The sequence below is a fragment of the Glossina fuscipes genome, unplaced genomic scaffold (genome assembly GCF_014805625.2).
Source record: "Glossina fuscipes isolate IAEA_lab_2018 unplaced genomic scaffold, Yale_Gfus_2 1, whole genome shotgun sequence".
Lineage (NCBI taxonomy): Eukaryota > Metazoa > Arthropoda > Insecta > Diptera > Glossinidae > Glossina > Glossina fuscipes.
This window is the reverse complement of record NW_023998415.1, coordinates 43,371,539-43,388,308: the sequence shown is the minus strand read 5'-3', so window position 1 is coordinate 43,388,308 and position 16,770 is coordinate 43,371,539. Positions and strand designations below refer to the sequence as shown.

Genomic DNA, 16,770 nt, shown 5'->3' with positions numbered 1-16,770 from the left:
TCTCTCTCTCTCTCTCTCTCTCTCTCTCTCTCTCTCTCTCTCTCTCTGAAGGCACTGCATAGTCTTATGGGGACACCAATCCCGTACCAAACTTCGAGCTCTTTCATGTTATGTGATACTCTTCTCCGATTTCGATTTTTTCATTGATTGATCGATTAGAGCGCAAGGCATTTTTGACATTTAGATTTTTAGAATGGAAGCAAGCAAATCATCAGCACTCCAGAGTGTTTTTATTGTTTTCGTAACAAGACTGCAAAATATGTGGTAGAAACAAATTATGATTACATGGGTTGTACCATGCATTTCCAAAGAATCTTGAATTGATTGAGGGATACTTTGCTCTGATTAACTTTATCCAATGACAGGAAGGAAAAAGAATTTTAAAAAATTGTATGGTATCGTATTCAAATCATTTAGACTTCTAAAGTATAGCTTCCGTATGTCTCATGGAACCGTTCAAATTTTTTGATCCGGTTTTTGTTTTTACATATATATATATCCAGCAGCGTGAGATCGTCGGCAGACATTTTTTTTTCCAATCATTTAATCACCGAAAATTTCATTCTCTAGACTTTACCTCGAATAAGTTTTCATGTTTCCTGCATTTAAAGAAAAAGTTTTCAAAGAACTCAAGGTACTGCTAAACTATTTATATATATATATATGTACATGTAAAAAAAAACCAGATCAACTGAACTTTCGCAATTTGGAGGCATGTTTAACTTTTGACAAATTCCGGCTGCCTTTAAAAAAAAAAAAAAAAAAAAAAAAATCCTTATTGCAATTAATGAAAAGAAAAGAGGCATCTTTGCGTTAGCAAGCGCGGTTTCCTCTCTATAATTTATTATCAAGAGGAATATTTAAAAATCGCATGCGTTTTTTTGCCTTTAAAAGTTAAAATTCTTTTATGGATTTTTTGCATTCTTTCTTTTTCTTTGCTGTCTTAGGCGCGACAAAAACAAGCACCTTTTGGTAGTTTTTCTTAGTATAACCTGTTGAAAGAACTGATTGAAACCTTTACATACATCTAAGCAGTAGACTTTTTTATCTAAAATATTTTTTACAGGAAGAAATATTTTGCATGTATATGGACTGGATTGTGATTGCAATTAACTTTTATTAAATATTCATTAGATTGTAAGAAAAATGCAAAAAAAAAAAAAAAAAAAATTAATGAATAACTCCCATTACTATGCTTAGCCAGGCTATGATATTCTAAAGAAAAACCAGTAATAATCAACGTTTCTCCTTCAACACTTACAATCACCAGCGGATAACCCACGTTCAAACATTTCAATAAGCATTTCATAGTTGGAGAAATATTTGAATGTAAGTAACCATAAATGTTTAGCGTAGAGTTACAATCGATATAATATTGGCCTAGTTTGCATAATACACCGACACGCATTCACAGCCACATAGATGATAACTAATATAAACTAAATGGGAGAAAAACAAAATTCGAATTAAAAATTAAGTCGAATGACTCACTCACCAATGTATTGCGTGTCCAAACTAGTTATCACTGCGTGGGTAGATATCATGTTCATATATATATTTATATATTAAAACGCACGTTTTGTTTCAATTTTATTATAATATAATATAATATAATATAAAAATATATATATATATATATATCTATATATATATAGAGAGAGAAAGAAAGAAAAGACAAAAAAAAAAAAAAAAACTGATATGGATTTGAATGCATCCTTAAACACAAATAGCCATATAAGTGAAATAAACAAACCAATCAAGCTAACCAACCAACTAACCAACAGATGCAAAATATTGTATGTATATAGGAAAAATGATGGAGAGCGATGAGAGTAAAATGAAGAGAGGGACGAAAGAGTAAAGAATAGCACAGCACAAAACTATAACCAGTAGATATGGTAAACAAGAAATCCAACAATGAAGAAGTAAATGGAGATAAAAAAAAAAAAAAAAAAAAAAAATGTAAGAAAATCTTAAGCTTTCAGACCAGAGCACACAAAGACGGATGCTAAGAAGAGTTTTACACAAATACAGCAACATTGACAAACGCAACAACAGCAACAAGCACGGCATGCCAAGTTAAACAAAACCAGTAAATGACTTGTTGTAAACTTGATGTAGGTCAAATTAGGTGCTATTTTTAAACCCTCACGCCATCAAAGGTAGATAGATAAACATTAAGATCGCAAAAATGTTGACTTAGCAGAAACTAATGCAAGCCTAAACTACATTCGCAGAATAAATATGGGACGAAGCAGTAGCACTGGCCATTCTAAACGACAAATATATATATATATAAAGTGTTTTGTATAATTATAGGCGTGTCCAGCGGTTAATCGCAGCATTCTTACACGTTTTTTTTTTTTTTTTTTTAGATAGCCTCAAGCCTGTTACATATACAGTATATGCTGTAGATTGTAGACGGCCGTTTTCTCACTAAACATCAGTGAATGGTTCGATTAGATATTTATTTCGATTAAAATTCGCAATAATATATTTTTCATATAGAAGCGTGGTTACGCGTGCAACTTCCTATATGTGTGAACTAAGTTGTCTAGAAATATTATATATGTGTCACGTTTCAATGTTTTATCTTAATATCTGGTATCGCGCGGCCGATTGAATAACGATGGCAGCAACGAACGCAAGGCATTATTGCTAATCAGAATTACGATCATATCCCGATTAAGAGTTTCTAGAGTGCCTGCATATTTTCAAATGAAAACATAAATCTAGTCTGGCGCATAAACTTGGCCATATTGAGTATAGAAAGATACTCTAAACCGATCGACAAACGTTGATGAAAAGTAAATTAAGAAAGCTTACGGCCAAAGGGAGGAGAAAGCTCCAGGATGAGGCTCTATAAGGCTAGGCCGTACCTCCAACGGCATGAGAAGAGCATCAAGCGCTACCGTTGTTGTATTGTCGACAGTTGAAACGAGCTTGTGCAGTAAGTTAAAAGAAACGACTGTAGCGAGCGGTATTAGAATCAAAATTATGAGTAAAATTCCAAGATATATCCGTTAAATTCGATCTCGTCAGCATTTTGTTCATACATGTTTCTATGTCCATTAGTATAGTTTTCTCATTCCAGTCCAGATTAAAGTACTGGAATATTTTGTCAATATATACCTACGAACTTACGTTAATAGATATTAAAAGTTCATTACTGTTTATCATATATTTTTTATGAGAGGAATAAAATCAACAATTAATCGTGCATAAAAAAATTTATTTTAAAATTCATCTTAGAGAATGATTTGCAATAAAAAAGAAACTGGCTTAAGTGAACTTTGCCAATTTTAGTCTTCTAATGTTAATCGCAACAATAAAATTTACTTCTTACTATACATACATATATATATATATATATATAAATATAGAAAAGTTTAAATTAAACCAAAAAAAAAAAAAAAAAAACAAGATTGCGTTGTATTCGACTTGCGAGAAATGTTCTGTAACCCGTCCTATTTATATTTCGCTATAGTTTTACAAATTCTTAAACTTAATCAAGATAAGCAACCTTTAAAGGATACCACCGAACACCATGGATATTGAATCGAGAATAGAGAAAAAGTTTAGAATATTTTCAAGTCTCGGAGACATGACATTAGTCTCGAATTCAAATACCACCAGACAAAGCTCTTCATTTATTCATGAGTCCATTCACGAACATGTTTTATTGGCTTGTAAGAGTCAACTTTCTCAGTTGCTTGCGCTTATACGGCTAAGTGGCCGAGTAGGCAAGAGTCTCGACTAGCAACTCAATGCTCGTGGATTCAAATCTCAAGTGCGGTAGTACTTTTAGCAAAGCCTTTAGTCTTAGAATTAATTTTTTGACTAAATTTATAATAATAATAATAATAATAATAATAATACTTCTGCTTAGTTCGTATTGATGAAGTGCTAGAAAGTATTTAGTTAAATATTAGGTGACGCTATTATTATTATTATTATTACTATGATATATGAAAAGGACTTTATTGCGTCAACTTACGAACATCTATTGAGCTATAGTTTGAATAGCATATTTCTGCCTGTTGCATACGAAATGCTGCTATGAATACACCTTATAGTAATGGTAAAAGAAAAAAAAGAACAAGCTGGATGTACAAAACAAAAAAAAAAAAAAAAAATTATATAAATAAAACTTCAATATGAAACTGGTTTTTTTAACACACTTTCATGATTGGACTTTAAGATTTTACAATGAAGAAACGAAATATGCTGACCATAAATGAGCTTTTTATTAACCATAATAATAATAATAATAATAATAATTATAATAATAATGATAACAATAATAAAACAACAACAATAATATACAATAAATAATAGATTTTAAATGTTAACAATAACAATAAGAAGAAAGAGATGAAGAAAAAAATTATGAGGATAATTGAGTAAAGTAGAGAAAAAAAAGATGCCATCAAAAATATTAACTAACTTTACTATTAAATTTCATTAACAAACTTTTAAAAATCAATTTTATGAATTCATATTTTTAGTCAGTTCATTCAAGTTAAATAAATGGATACAACATTTTTCATAACTAATACAAATGTATCATTTTCTTCCTAAATAAAATTCATTGTAAATAATAATTCTTGTAACGCGAAGATTTATGGCATGAGGAAAGCCTTTCATTCGTGAGCATAAGTACTTAAATACCAAGAGATTGTTTATTCTCGCTTAACTTGTATTTAATAATATACACTTGTGTACATAATAATAACATATGTTAATAATTTGTATTCAAAAGGTGCAAATCCATTCATTTCAAAGCTTCAAAATATTTAAGCTTATGCTTATAAAGTAGCATAAACGCCATTACTTCATTTCAACTGACTAATGAATGAATGTGACAGTGTACCCGTGTTTTTTTTTTTTTTTTTAATATCTCTTAATTGCCATCGTCTATATAGTGGCAGTGCTATAGTATAATTTGATAAGATTAGAGCACCAAAGGTTGCTCGATCCTAGAAATCTTACCATGAACTATTTCTATACTCAATAATTGTAGCCTACCCCACCGGTTGTGCGGATGTGTGCATTACGTAGAAGGGCTTAAGATGGACTCGTTCTTTATTATATCGATTTAAGCTTGTCTTTCCGTTTTATCGGTTTTGTGTCTTTGTGCTTAAACTACAAGCCGCAAATTTTGACATAACCTAATCAAATTTGATGCACTTACGTGTTACGCTATTGAAAATGGTTCGGTTCACTACAGAGTTTGCCTTATATGAATTAGCTACAGGATGATGTAGGGTAATTAATAGTGAGCCGTCGTGACACACTGTCTTTATATACTTATTTAAATAGCAGTTGATAAAAAAAAAAATCATAATAATAATAATAACAATTTTAGAACTTAAACGTACGTAATGGAGAAGGATCTAAATTTCAAAATAGATAGCTAAATATTTTTTCAGAATTGATTGAACTCATGTTGTTCACTCGAGTGCATAGATAGTAAATCATATTTGAATGTGCAATGGAAACAAATCACTTAACATCTGTTCACAACATCATTTTAATAGTAATAATAAAATAATTAGAGTATAGTCATTACTCTTAACATTTTCATAACCTGTATCTATGATGAGTTCATTATTAAAGCAAGCAAATATATGCAAATATTCTTGAACACTTTCACAGATGCAATCAATTCAATTTGGTTATAAAATGCACGACACTCTAAATGATCGACTTATCCAAAATTAATTTTATATCTTTATTATTATTATTATTATTATTATTATTATTATTATTATTATTATTATTATATATTACACTTAAGCAATATTAAGTCATTTATTATGACTTTGATTATATGATAGAAATTTTATAATATATTGCCTATTAAATGACTAATTAATGCACTAAGCTTCATGATTGGGTTCAAGGATGAATTCATTGTCGAAAATAATATATTGTATATTGTATTATGATGTAAAAAAAAAACTTGAAATTTTATCCAATAGATTTCGACTCAACAAATATAAAAATTTTAAATACATTTGAATATGTATATAATTTATATATAATATAACGTATTATAAAATGTACGCATACGCATGAAATCGATTAATAAAACCTTGCAAACAAAAGAAATGATAAACTAAAGATATAGGAGAGCAACTTGTAAATAGCTACGGAAAAGCTATTCAACATTCATTACATATTTCATAATTTTTATTAATATTTCAAATATATCGATATCGAAAGTTTATATATACGTAGCATACGTTGCTTTTCTTTGATCAACGTTTTGATCAGCGAGTAATTCAATGAGAATTGATTTAAAAAATGGAGTTAAAAATTGAGTTAACTTTAAATCCTAGATACGCTCCCCACTTCAAACCCATTTTGTAAAGTTTTCTTTTTTTGAAATTTATAAAGACCATTGTACTTGGCTCCTGAGAGCACTCCTGTACTTGTTTGCTTGTGTATCAATCTTAAGGAATAAAAGTTACTTATGGATAGGTAATGAGTACATATTATGAGATTTTTATTGATTGCAGGCGCTTATGTCCATTTTTATAATGAACCTTAGATTGATTTGAATTTTCATTTCTGCTATAGGCTTATGTGTTTAAGGGAAGCGTGTGAAGTAAGTTTTGCGCCTCACTAGCATGCCAATGGCAAGTAATAGTCTAGGGGACAGCCGGATGAACGTTGTGAAAATAACTAAGCGACAGTGCATACATGTTATACGCTCTCTCTCTAGATCTCTAAATTCAATATATTTAAAATTTTAATTTTTACTTACTTGCCAACTTGGATAAATAATTCCTGATTGATATGTGGGGAATATATTGTTTCTTTCTCTATTTACTTTTGCAAAATCCAGGTCTTACAACAATATCCTTAAAACGATAGGACATGACGGAATTTCTCTTAAATTTTATTATTATTATTGTTATTATTATTATTAATTTCGCCAGAGAAATAAATTCTAAGACTAAACTCTTAAAAGCACTAGCATCTAAGGCTATCGGCTTTTATTAAAAACTCTACCGCACTTGAGATTCGAACCCACGACCATTGACTTGCTAGTCGAGATTCCTCGCCTTCGACTACTCAGGCCGATCTCTTGAATTTTAAACTCATTTTGGGTATATGTTTCGCGTAGTAACTTGTACTTAAGTTTAGGTATCTATTTATAAGAAGCGAACACAACTGGAATGACACTTCTAACAAATTCCTTAGAAAGTGAATTCTCTGATCTCTAATCCGTCATTTAGTGTAATCATTCCGAATATATTGAAAATTCGAGCTCGAGCTAAAGCAAATTTTGCGATAAAATTTATAACCTATCCGGTATCCCAGTGTAAGTGAAACTCTAACCGGAAGCATTCAATTTAGTCTGCAATTTACAACAATTGGTCTTAGAATCATTGGGCTGAACCAACAAAACTATGTCCAATGTTTTACTTATCATATACAAAGTTGGGCGCCAGATATTAAGCTACTCGCAATTATATAGAAAAACTAAGAGATTACAACAGCAAATGGCAAATATTAAGTTTTTAAAAAGTTGACTGTGTAATTGATGTCCGATAGCATTTTGACCTGTCACTGTCTTGTCTATATCTGCGCATGCGTAATAGTAATGGCGCGAAAAGAATAATAATATAGTCATGTTTTTGTGTGCTCGTCTTAGGCAGCTTGGTTGAAAACGGTAACGTGTCGTCCGGTAGACGGGCGACTAACGGACAAACGTTGTAAAGGCCGGGTAATCTTACTGAAGAGCTTAATTAGTGAATGGCTGCCTTTTATCTTTGCAGAGCATGCAAATATATGAGTACATGGATACAACATTGTCCATACTACACCTATGGTCAGCAATGTCGAAGGTATTGAACAAATTGACGTCATCTATGGGCACCGACTCCCCACGCTCCCCACCAAAAAGACTGAAAAAATCATAACCGCATATACAACTGGTTATCGAATTATAGTCTAACCTTGGTAGTACATAGGTGCTAAGGAGTCTAAAACATTAATTGATTATTGCTTTCTACGATTCGAGCATGCTCTTATACCAACCCTTTTACATTGATAGCATGACGCCGAAGAAAGTGTTCATTTCAATTCCCCTTTGCGATAAGAGGCATGCTGGAAGCAAAGGTTATCTTGATCAAAATTTAATAATCGTCAGATGTAACGAGACAATCATTAAGCTGTGAGGTGAAAGTTGGACTATTCTTGTTGAACCATTAATATTTTGATATAAAGTATCAATAGGATGAGACGGCATATATCATTTTTGGAAACATAACAGCAAAACCCGTTGTTAATATATCTGATTATTTGTAATATAAAGATTTCTCAACAAGAGAATATAGATTTTATCCCAAAAATGGTAATAAAAATTTTACTTATCCTTTGAAAACAACAACGGGCCTTAAGCGTAAGCGTATATCTTACTGTTGAGCAGAGATGAAATCATATATATCCATATATACATATATATATGTATATAGGGTATAAGGATAATTGAAATTTAATTTAAAAGATAAGAAGAATTTTTTTTTTTTTTTTTACAATATTATCAATAACAAAAACGACATACGTTGATAGGTAGTTATTATGGAAAAACAATATAATATGCGGTGTAACAGAATAATCAATCATTTCTGTTTTATATAAGTACATAATAGCACAAAAATATATATATTTTTAATAATAATTTAATATTACAAAATATAGATAGGAAAATTACGTATTGTTGAGCGAGCTAATATCAATATGTATACCATGCAGCGAATGTTGATTGATAGTCGATTTTGGACATAATAAAAATAATTGAAAGAATAATTTCGAAGTTTTTGTAAATTATATTTTTGAAATATTTTCGTGTAACTAATCGTTTGTTATTGAATTTATTTAAATAAATCAAAAAAAAAATATTAAAAAAAAAAAAAAAACTATATATATAATTTCTTAATAAAACCTGTATTTTGATTTTTTTTTTTGTTTTTTTGCTTTCAGTTCACAATTTCACTCGAGCTGCGACTGAATGTATTAAATGTTAAAACTGTTATAGAAAAAAAAAAAAAAAAGATCATAGAACAACAAAAACAACAAATATATAAAAAGCAAACATATTTTGTAAAAAAGCAGCGAACAAATGCTGCTGTTGTTGGCACCACCCATACATATGCCCGTAGCATTTGATTGAAATATAAAGCAGAGTTCAGACACAAAAAGTCAAAAACATAATCTCCTTCAATCAAAATTAAAAAAAGAAATAGCAGCGAAAAACAAAAGCAAAGCAAAGTCCCAGACAACACGAAAAGGTAAGTGAATGTATATTTGTAATTGCCTTCTATAACTTGCGATATACATATAGTGAGTGTACATAGGGTATTAGTTTTTTTTTTTTTTTTTTAAATTGTATATAACAAAATTACTTCACAACAGTCAGCTCTTTATTGAAGACCAAGGGGGATAAATAAAAGCATTATTGAGTGAGAGTGGATGCAGTTCTGCACGAAAACAGTAAATGTACATTTCGCAATAGAAATGAAAGCTCAGAGAGAAGTTAAGAAAAAAGAGAAAAAAATAAAAATAAAAAAAATACTAACGAGCGAGAAACTCAAACTCCGCAATATTTATCGCCTACGTCACAAAAATACTTTATTTTTTTTATATCAGATTTGCTCCTTTTCATCTCCATTCCCTAAGTTTAGTTACGAGTTTTCAAATAAAAATAAAAAAGTATTAGTAAGCAATTAAACGATAAACAAATAAACCTTTCTTTACTATTGTATGTTGAAACTTTATAGTTAACCTATAAAGAGATTGTTATCGAAGCGTTCGAAATCTGAAAGTAAAATTTGTACATTTTTTAAGCATCTGTGTCAGCTTGTTTATCGAAAGCAGATAAAATCTGAAAAACAATTTGGACCCTTCTTTCCGAGCAAAGATCTATATAAGGCTGTAAAATCTGAAAGTCAATTTTGATTCTTTTTTTATTTTAATGAAAGCTATATACATAGTGTGTAGTTACGATCGGTCGATAAGCATGCTATAGACATACAATAACTTTGATATCGGGAAATGAAAAGATGCGATATATATGTCGAGATGGCGATTGAAGCTAAATGAATTTTTTTAAGGAAGATTTTTAATGTGAAAAGAACTTGTAAAAGTACATTAAGAAATTTCTTTTTTTTGCTCAAAATAAATTAATTTTCACCTTTTTTTTTTTTTTTGTAAAAAAGTAACAAAACAGATTTCTTTTCACTTTTTTGCAAAACTAGAATTGACTTTCAATGGAATGGTGTTTACATTTTTTTGTGAAATTAGTATTTAGAGTTTTATTTCACTAATTCACGGTTGAGGCTACCGCCTGGCCTAGTCGGCAAACCTAAAATGCAATGCCGTGTACAATGAACACGTAACACTTATTCATCGGGCGTATAAGTCTGAGGCAGCGGCCACTTTTCCTTACTGCTTCCTTCTCTCACTTCTTTCCGGCTATAACTATTTTTAAGGTCCTTAAGATATTGGATAAAATTTAGATCGATGCCCTCTTCTGAATTAATCACCTTGTGTACACAGTAAAAAGTTTGAGCTGCTTATCTGGCTCAAGAGCTACAAGCGTCATACTAAAAAAACAATGCCAAATAATTGATGTATACAAGCACATAAGCACATGTTTGTATATCGATTACAGTTAGCTTCACAATAATTTTTTTTTTACTGGTATCGAAGTATATACATTCTCTCTCCCGATAAACTACTGATATATATATGTATGTATATTCGTTATTTCGATGTAGAATGTCATAGCTCAAGAAAAAGTGTTCATAGCGTTTTCGCGTTCTAGGGTCGAGCAAAATTGGCAATATTAACCTCTCTATCAAGCCATACAGTAGCGCATTGTATATAGTGAAAAAATTTGTGTACGTGAATGACTTATTGATTTTCGCTTGGAAAATTTCCATGCTAAAGACTTAACGTACTCGGACGTACGTCAACTCGAAGAAATTCTTTAAAAAAATTCAAAAGCAAAAAATGCTCGGCATTTTCATGTCACCTGAACTAAAAATGAAAAATTTTATGAATCGAATTTCCATTTGCGAAGCACTGCTAAAACGAAAGGCACCCCAGAGGGTTAATAACTGAATTTTCTCATTGATAATTAAATACATTAGGAATATTGAATATTTATTAAGCATTCAAGCATTCAAGCATTATCGGAGACATGATTAAGAATCGTACATGACTATTAATTTGAAAAGCGGAATCGATTTAATTACACTTTTGCATTGCAATTATTTTATCTCGTGTAATCAATATTTATTTTGCTATAGTGATTACAAGATATTTATTTATTTAATTAAAATATTTTCTATATAATTTCCAAACAAATTTGAAGACTGCCAAATAACTCTACGATCATATGCTTGCCGGTATTGAAAATTCTATCGCGTTTGAGGTATGATCCACGAGAACATTGAGTTGTTAGTCGCGATAGTCGCGATCGCTAATCATGTGATTAAAGATAATATAAGCAAGTAATCATAATTTTCTGATTAAAATCGCACCTACTAATGATTATAAAAACTAAAAAGGAAATTTATCGCATACCAGAAGTGTTTTCTCTTTTCTTAGCAATTGCGAATGGATTTTTTCTCGCATTTAAACTAAAAATAAATCGCATCCTTTTTCCAAGTTTTGACATCAAATTCTTTGATTGATGCGACAATTAAATAAAAGCGAAATTATTGATTGACTATGACAAATATATCATAAAAAGAAAAAAGTCGCACTTTTCCCGGTGTATGAGATAATCGCGTTTAATGAACTATGGGATCTCGCACTCGTTTTACTTACTGTGTCTTGTTTCTGTTGTTGTCATTAATTTTATTTCTTTAGTAATAAATTACGTAAATTATTGTTGTAATAATATGAGTCAGAGTTATATTGCAGTGAACAGTTTTACTGGAGTTTAAAAATAAATAGAAGGTTAAGATCAGGCATTGATTTTATTGTCAAAACATGAAATTCTATTAATAAAACAAAGGAAAACAAAAACATCAAATTTGAAAAACTCATGTTCACGTAATAATTTCTGTTGCATTTTAAATGTTTATTAATTTTTAATAAATGTAATTATATATAATAATTATTGAAGTGTAGTTAATATAATTTTATAAATTAATTACCATATAATTAGTTCCCTGAAATGAACGATACTTCATAGTTGACTTACCACAGTATGAAGTCATTAATTACGACTTCTCTTTTTTCCAAATTATAAGTTAATTCATATCATTGCGGTCTGCAATTACAAGGAAAACATTAAGCTCATTCTTCTTTTTCACTTCATTGCAAATACAAAAGTAGAAAGAAAAACTGTTTGCTCAAAAACAAATCTCTTTACTTAAATTTTGAAATGTATCTGTCGAAGAAGAAGAATTTGCGATCATAATTTATATATCAGCCTAAGCTGAATATCGTGCGTTGACCAATCCAACAGATATATGAATGGACGAAGGAAGACTTTGTGCTGTTCCTCACCGCTGGTCAAGTGATCAATCAATAATTTGCGGCATATATCTGACAGGTATATTTTGATATATCTTCCAGACCATTTTTCACGTTCACGGGAATATAATAATGTAACTTAAATAAAGCATAATATATCCATTCGCACAATATATATGAATATCATAATTTTTATTATAAGAACATCAGACAGTAATTGCCTCGACTAGGAAGACAAATTTTATTTTTATTTATTATTTTTCTTTTTCAAAATTTTGACATCTTTACTCATCGATATAAATCTATTTAACAGTGGAATAATTAATCCAATGCTTCTTTAACTATATCATGGTGTTTTTGAAAAACAAATTTTTCAAGATCCTAATGATGCACTCTAGCCTTCGTAACTTCGACTTTATCGTTGAATCTAAACGATTCTTCCTGAAGTATCCTTTTGGGATTTGCAAAGAAATAATGGTGGTGGCAAGGCATCAAATATAGACGAGAGCAGGGCAACTTGCACTCATGCCACTTTATCATTGTAACCAACGACTTGGTCGTTGTGGATTTTGCTCTCTTCCGTGTAAACGTGGAAAATCGCTTTCTTGTGTCCAAATTTTCATTCAAACAACTAAATGGACTGATGTCTTCACGATGTCAGCTACTTTTCGCATAATTGATTTCCAGCTATCGAGAATAACTTTCAGAATATTTTTTGTGCTTCAGCATCATACCTGTTCGATAAATTGTTTCCCCGACATGAGTTTTGAATGGGGTTTTTCGCTTCAAAAAGTAATGTTTTTTCCCTTCAATCAATATACGAAATTTGAATTTTTCGAATGTTTTGAAAACAACACAAATAGCATCACTAAGCCAACTGTAACTGTTAAAACAAAATGAATGAATTTTTAGCGGCGCAGCTGGAGGGTTGATACTTTCTAAATATATAGTATGGATTTTTTGTCAAGGAAGACAAGTGTTTATCCACTCCGGAGTGTGTTGACTAATGTGTTATTATTTATTGAAACAAAGTAAATAAGTTGCACGGTCACAAGACAACAATTTCAAATTTTTTTAGTGTTTGCTATTGCGAGCGAACTTTTTAAACGAATTTTCCAGATTTTTGAATTTTCTCATTTAAGTTGAAGTATTGTGAGAAAGAAAGAACATAAGATCAAGCTTAAAAGGGATATGAACAAATTGATTTTGCTTTTCATGTTAATCTGAGTTGTATACATGTATACAATATATATAGCGCGTGTTGTCATCGATGCATAACGCTATCCGTTATAATAATAGACCTCCTCCTGTGGTGGGTGTAAAAGAAAAAAAAAAAATAAATAAATAAAATAAAAATAAAAAAAAAAAAATAAAAATATTTTATAGCATTTATAACACTAGTTTAAGCGCTCTCTATATCCTTCTCTTTCTTTCTCGCTCTCTCTCGCTCTCTCTTTTCCCCCGTTGTTCTCACTAGCTTCATCACAATGCAGTTTATTAAAATTTACGGTATGAAAGCAATAACCTCTCGTTCGTTAACTGGTGATACTTTATTTATTATTTTATTTTATTTTGTATTTTTATTTTATTTTTTTTGTACAGTATTAAGTGAAAGAGTTTTTAAAGAGATTGTATTGAAATTGTTTGTCGTGCAGTGTATAAAATTAAAATCATTTGCATGTCAATTTATTTTCTTTATAAGATCACGTATGAACTCATTGATTTTCATATCCAGCATCTAAGCATGCGGGTGTAATAATTTCAGCATTTCGTTTGTAGCGTTGCAATGTAAATATCAGTTCAGTTCTACGAGTTACACGATCCGTATACTCAATTAGTAGAAAATTTCAAATTCATTTAATCATATTACAATATTTGTCTGTCCTTCAGCGCCGGTTGTCACATCACCTTGAATTTCTTAAAGTAATCAATGTTGAAAACGAGCCCATACGAAGAAAAAAAAAACTCGATCTTACACGCTTAGAATCTATCTGATTATAAATTTTTTTTTTTTAAATCTTAAATCTAAATATGAATGAAAGTAAAAAAAAAAAAAAAAAAAACATTTTCTTATATCTAATGTAAGTAGATGAACGGTATTTTAAATTCGATTTCAAATAAACTTGGCTTTCTTACTTGTTTCTCGTTATAACGGATGCTTGGCGCTGTTGTTTTTATTATTGCTGCTGTTGCTGCAGTTGCTTCTACTTTAAATAAACGTAGTCTGGCGAAAAAAAAAAAAAAACTTTTAAAGGTCAACTTCCTTTCACTTAATAAACAAAACAAAAAAAAAAAAACCACAATCCAGCAGCATTCATTAACCGAATCGGTAACTACACGAGTCGATAATAAAACAAGCGTACATATAAAATGTAAATAAGTAACAACAACGATTATAATTAAAACAAGAAAGCCTATTCATAAGCGGCTTGAATCGAAATTCGAATCGGAAACAATTTTACGAAAAAATGCTTTCCCGAAGTCTTAGCAGGAAATTTACTCTAACGACTCTTATAAAACATAAAAATCATGTTATTTAATAGATATACAATACGAAGCCAGGGGTATCGTTTTTAATGCCCGCCTTTGTTCTTAAGTGAAACCTTAACACTTTTGCGCAAGAATTTCAAGTACGTTCGCCTAATTCCAAAGAACTTTACTTAGCAGAACTTGCAAGCGAAATATTAAAGCCTTGTGTACTATGTGAAAAGCAATAGTAAAATATATAATAGTTTCGTCAAGTCTTTCTTCACTGTATTTGTTGGGCAGGGTTAAGGCTCATTGACTTCGTCGTGCGAAATCCCTAGCTTTTTAAACCAAAAACAAAAATTGTCGTAAAAAAAACGCTGAAGCAAAAGTTTTGCTTCTTCGTTTGCAACCGAGCAACTATTCGGAACTTTTTTTCTGTTTATTTCATTTATGGAAAACAATTCATTGGAATTCATGGAAGAATTTTGTTCCGTGAAATTTCGTACTATTTCCGATGCGTTTGGGAAAGACGAGCTGCCTGAAATGAATCTCTACTAATACGTTCCGGCCTAATATCTTTTATGATGATTTCAAATCTTTCTAATACAGTAACCGATGTCTTTAAAAACTACTTATGTGCATTTAGAATACTTTTCGAACAAAAACATATTAGTAAATGATAGCTTCGTTGGGACGATCATTAAAAATCGTATTAGGCTGAAAGCGACTCGAAAGCTTTCAATGCTTCTGTTAGGAAACTAAAAGTTGGAGAAAAAACTGCTCATCCTCTTCTCGTTTTCTTCTATGAGGAAGACCAATATTTAAGCATAAAAAGGTAGCTTTAAAATTCTTGAACTTCAGATTATTTGTAAAAACTAATGAAACATTTATTATAATATATAAAATCATATATATAACGCATCAGAAAACTTGAAGCACGCGTTTCTCGCAAGACTATTTATCAAAATGTCCGACAACATACGTTTTATTCTATTCTTGCGAGCCCTAATATTCTGTAGCAGGACACATAGGGAATTGTCAATAAGTTCACTTATACATTCGAAGATTGTAGTTTTTCATTCAAACATTCGCCAATCACGGAAAAATCAATATTATCAAATCTTTTACAGCTTTCGCTTGCTAAAGGCATTAATATTACATAAGTTTTTTTTTTTTAGATTTATATTTACATCAAAAAGGTTCTCGGCCGCACACAGATCCACTTATATGAAATATTTGTTGCGTGGACGGCTTGCGGTAGTGTTGCGATTTTTTAATTTATTTTTTTATTTTTCAAAACTAATGTTTAATAGCCACCTTAAATATTATCATTATGTTACTTTTCCTTCAATCCCAGAAAATATTGGCTAAACAAGAAAAGAAAGACTCTTCTGCTCTAGACTGTTCCAATGACTTTTCCTCTTAAATTCTTTTGAACCATCTTTCGCAATATATTCACCGATTTTTTTTCTAAGGTATTTCAGAAATCAGTTCTTATACTCTTCAGAGGAAATTTATCATCAATTATGTTTAAAAGAAACTTGTTTCTTGCAGCCGTTGAACTCTTCTGCTCTAGACTGTTCCAATGACTTTTCCTCTTAAATTCTTTTGAACCATCTTTCGTAATATATTCACCGATTTTTTTTAAGGTACTTCAGAAATCAGTTCTTATACTCTTTAGAGGGAATTTATCATCAATTATGTTTAAAAGAAACTTGTTTCTTGCAGCCGTCGAACTCTTCTGCTCTAAACTGTTCCAATGACTTTCCTCTCAAATTCTTTTGAGCCATCTTTCGT

At 30.5% G+C, this 16,770-nt stretch overlaps 1 protein-coding gene across 10 annotated transcripts in view; it reads left to right on the top strand.

Annotated features, from left to right (window-relative positions):
• The window catches only part of LOC119631675, a 174,575-nt gene that overhangs the window by 74,280 nt on the left and 83,525 nt on the right, over nucleotides 1-16,770 (top strand). For 8 of the 10 annotated variants that reach the window (XM_038024087.1, XM_038024086.1, XM_038024085.1 and 5 more), the window contains one exon: nucleotides 8,998-9,305. The gene's annotated coding sequence lies outside the window, so the exon portion shown is untranslated. Of the gene's footprint in view, nucleotides 1-900; nucleotides 1,330-2,450; nucleotides 2,951-8,997; nucleotides 9,306-16,770 lie in introns of those variants that run through there. The other 2 variants (XM_038024089.1, XM_038024090.1) reach the window with 2 other exon arrangements.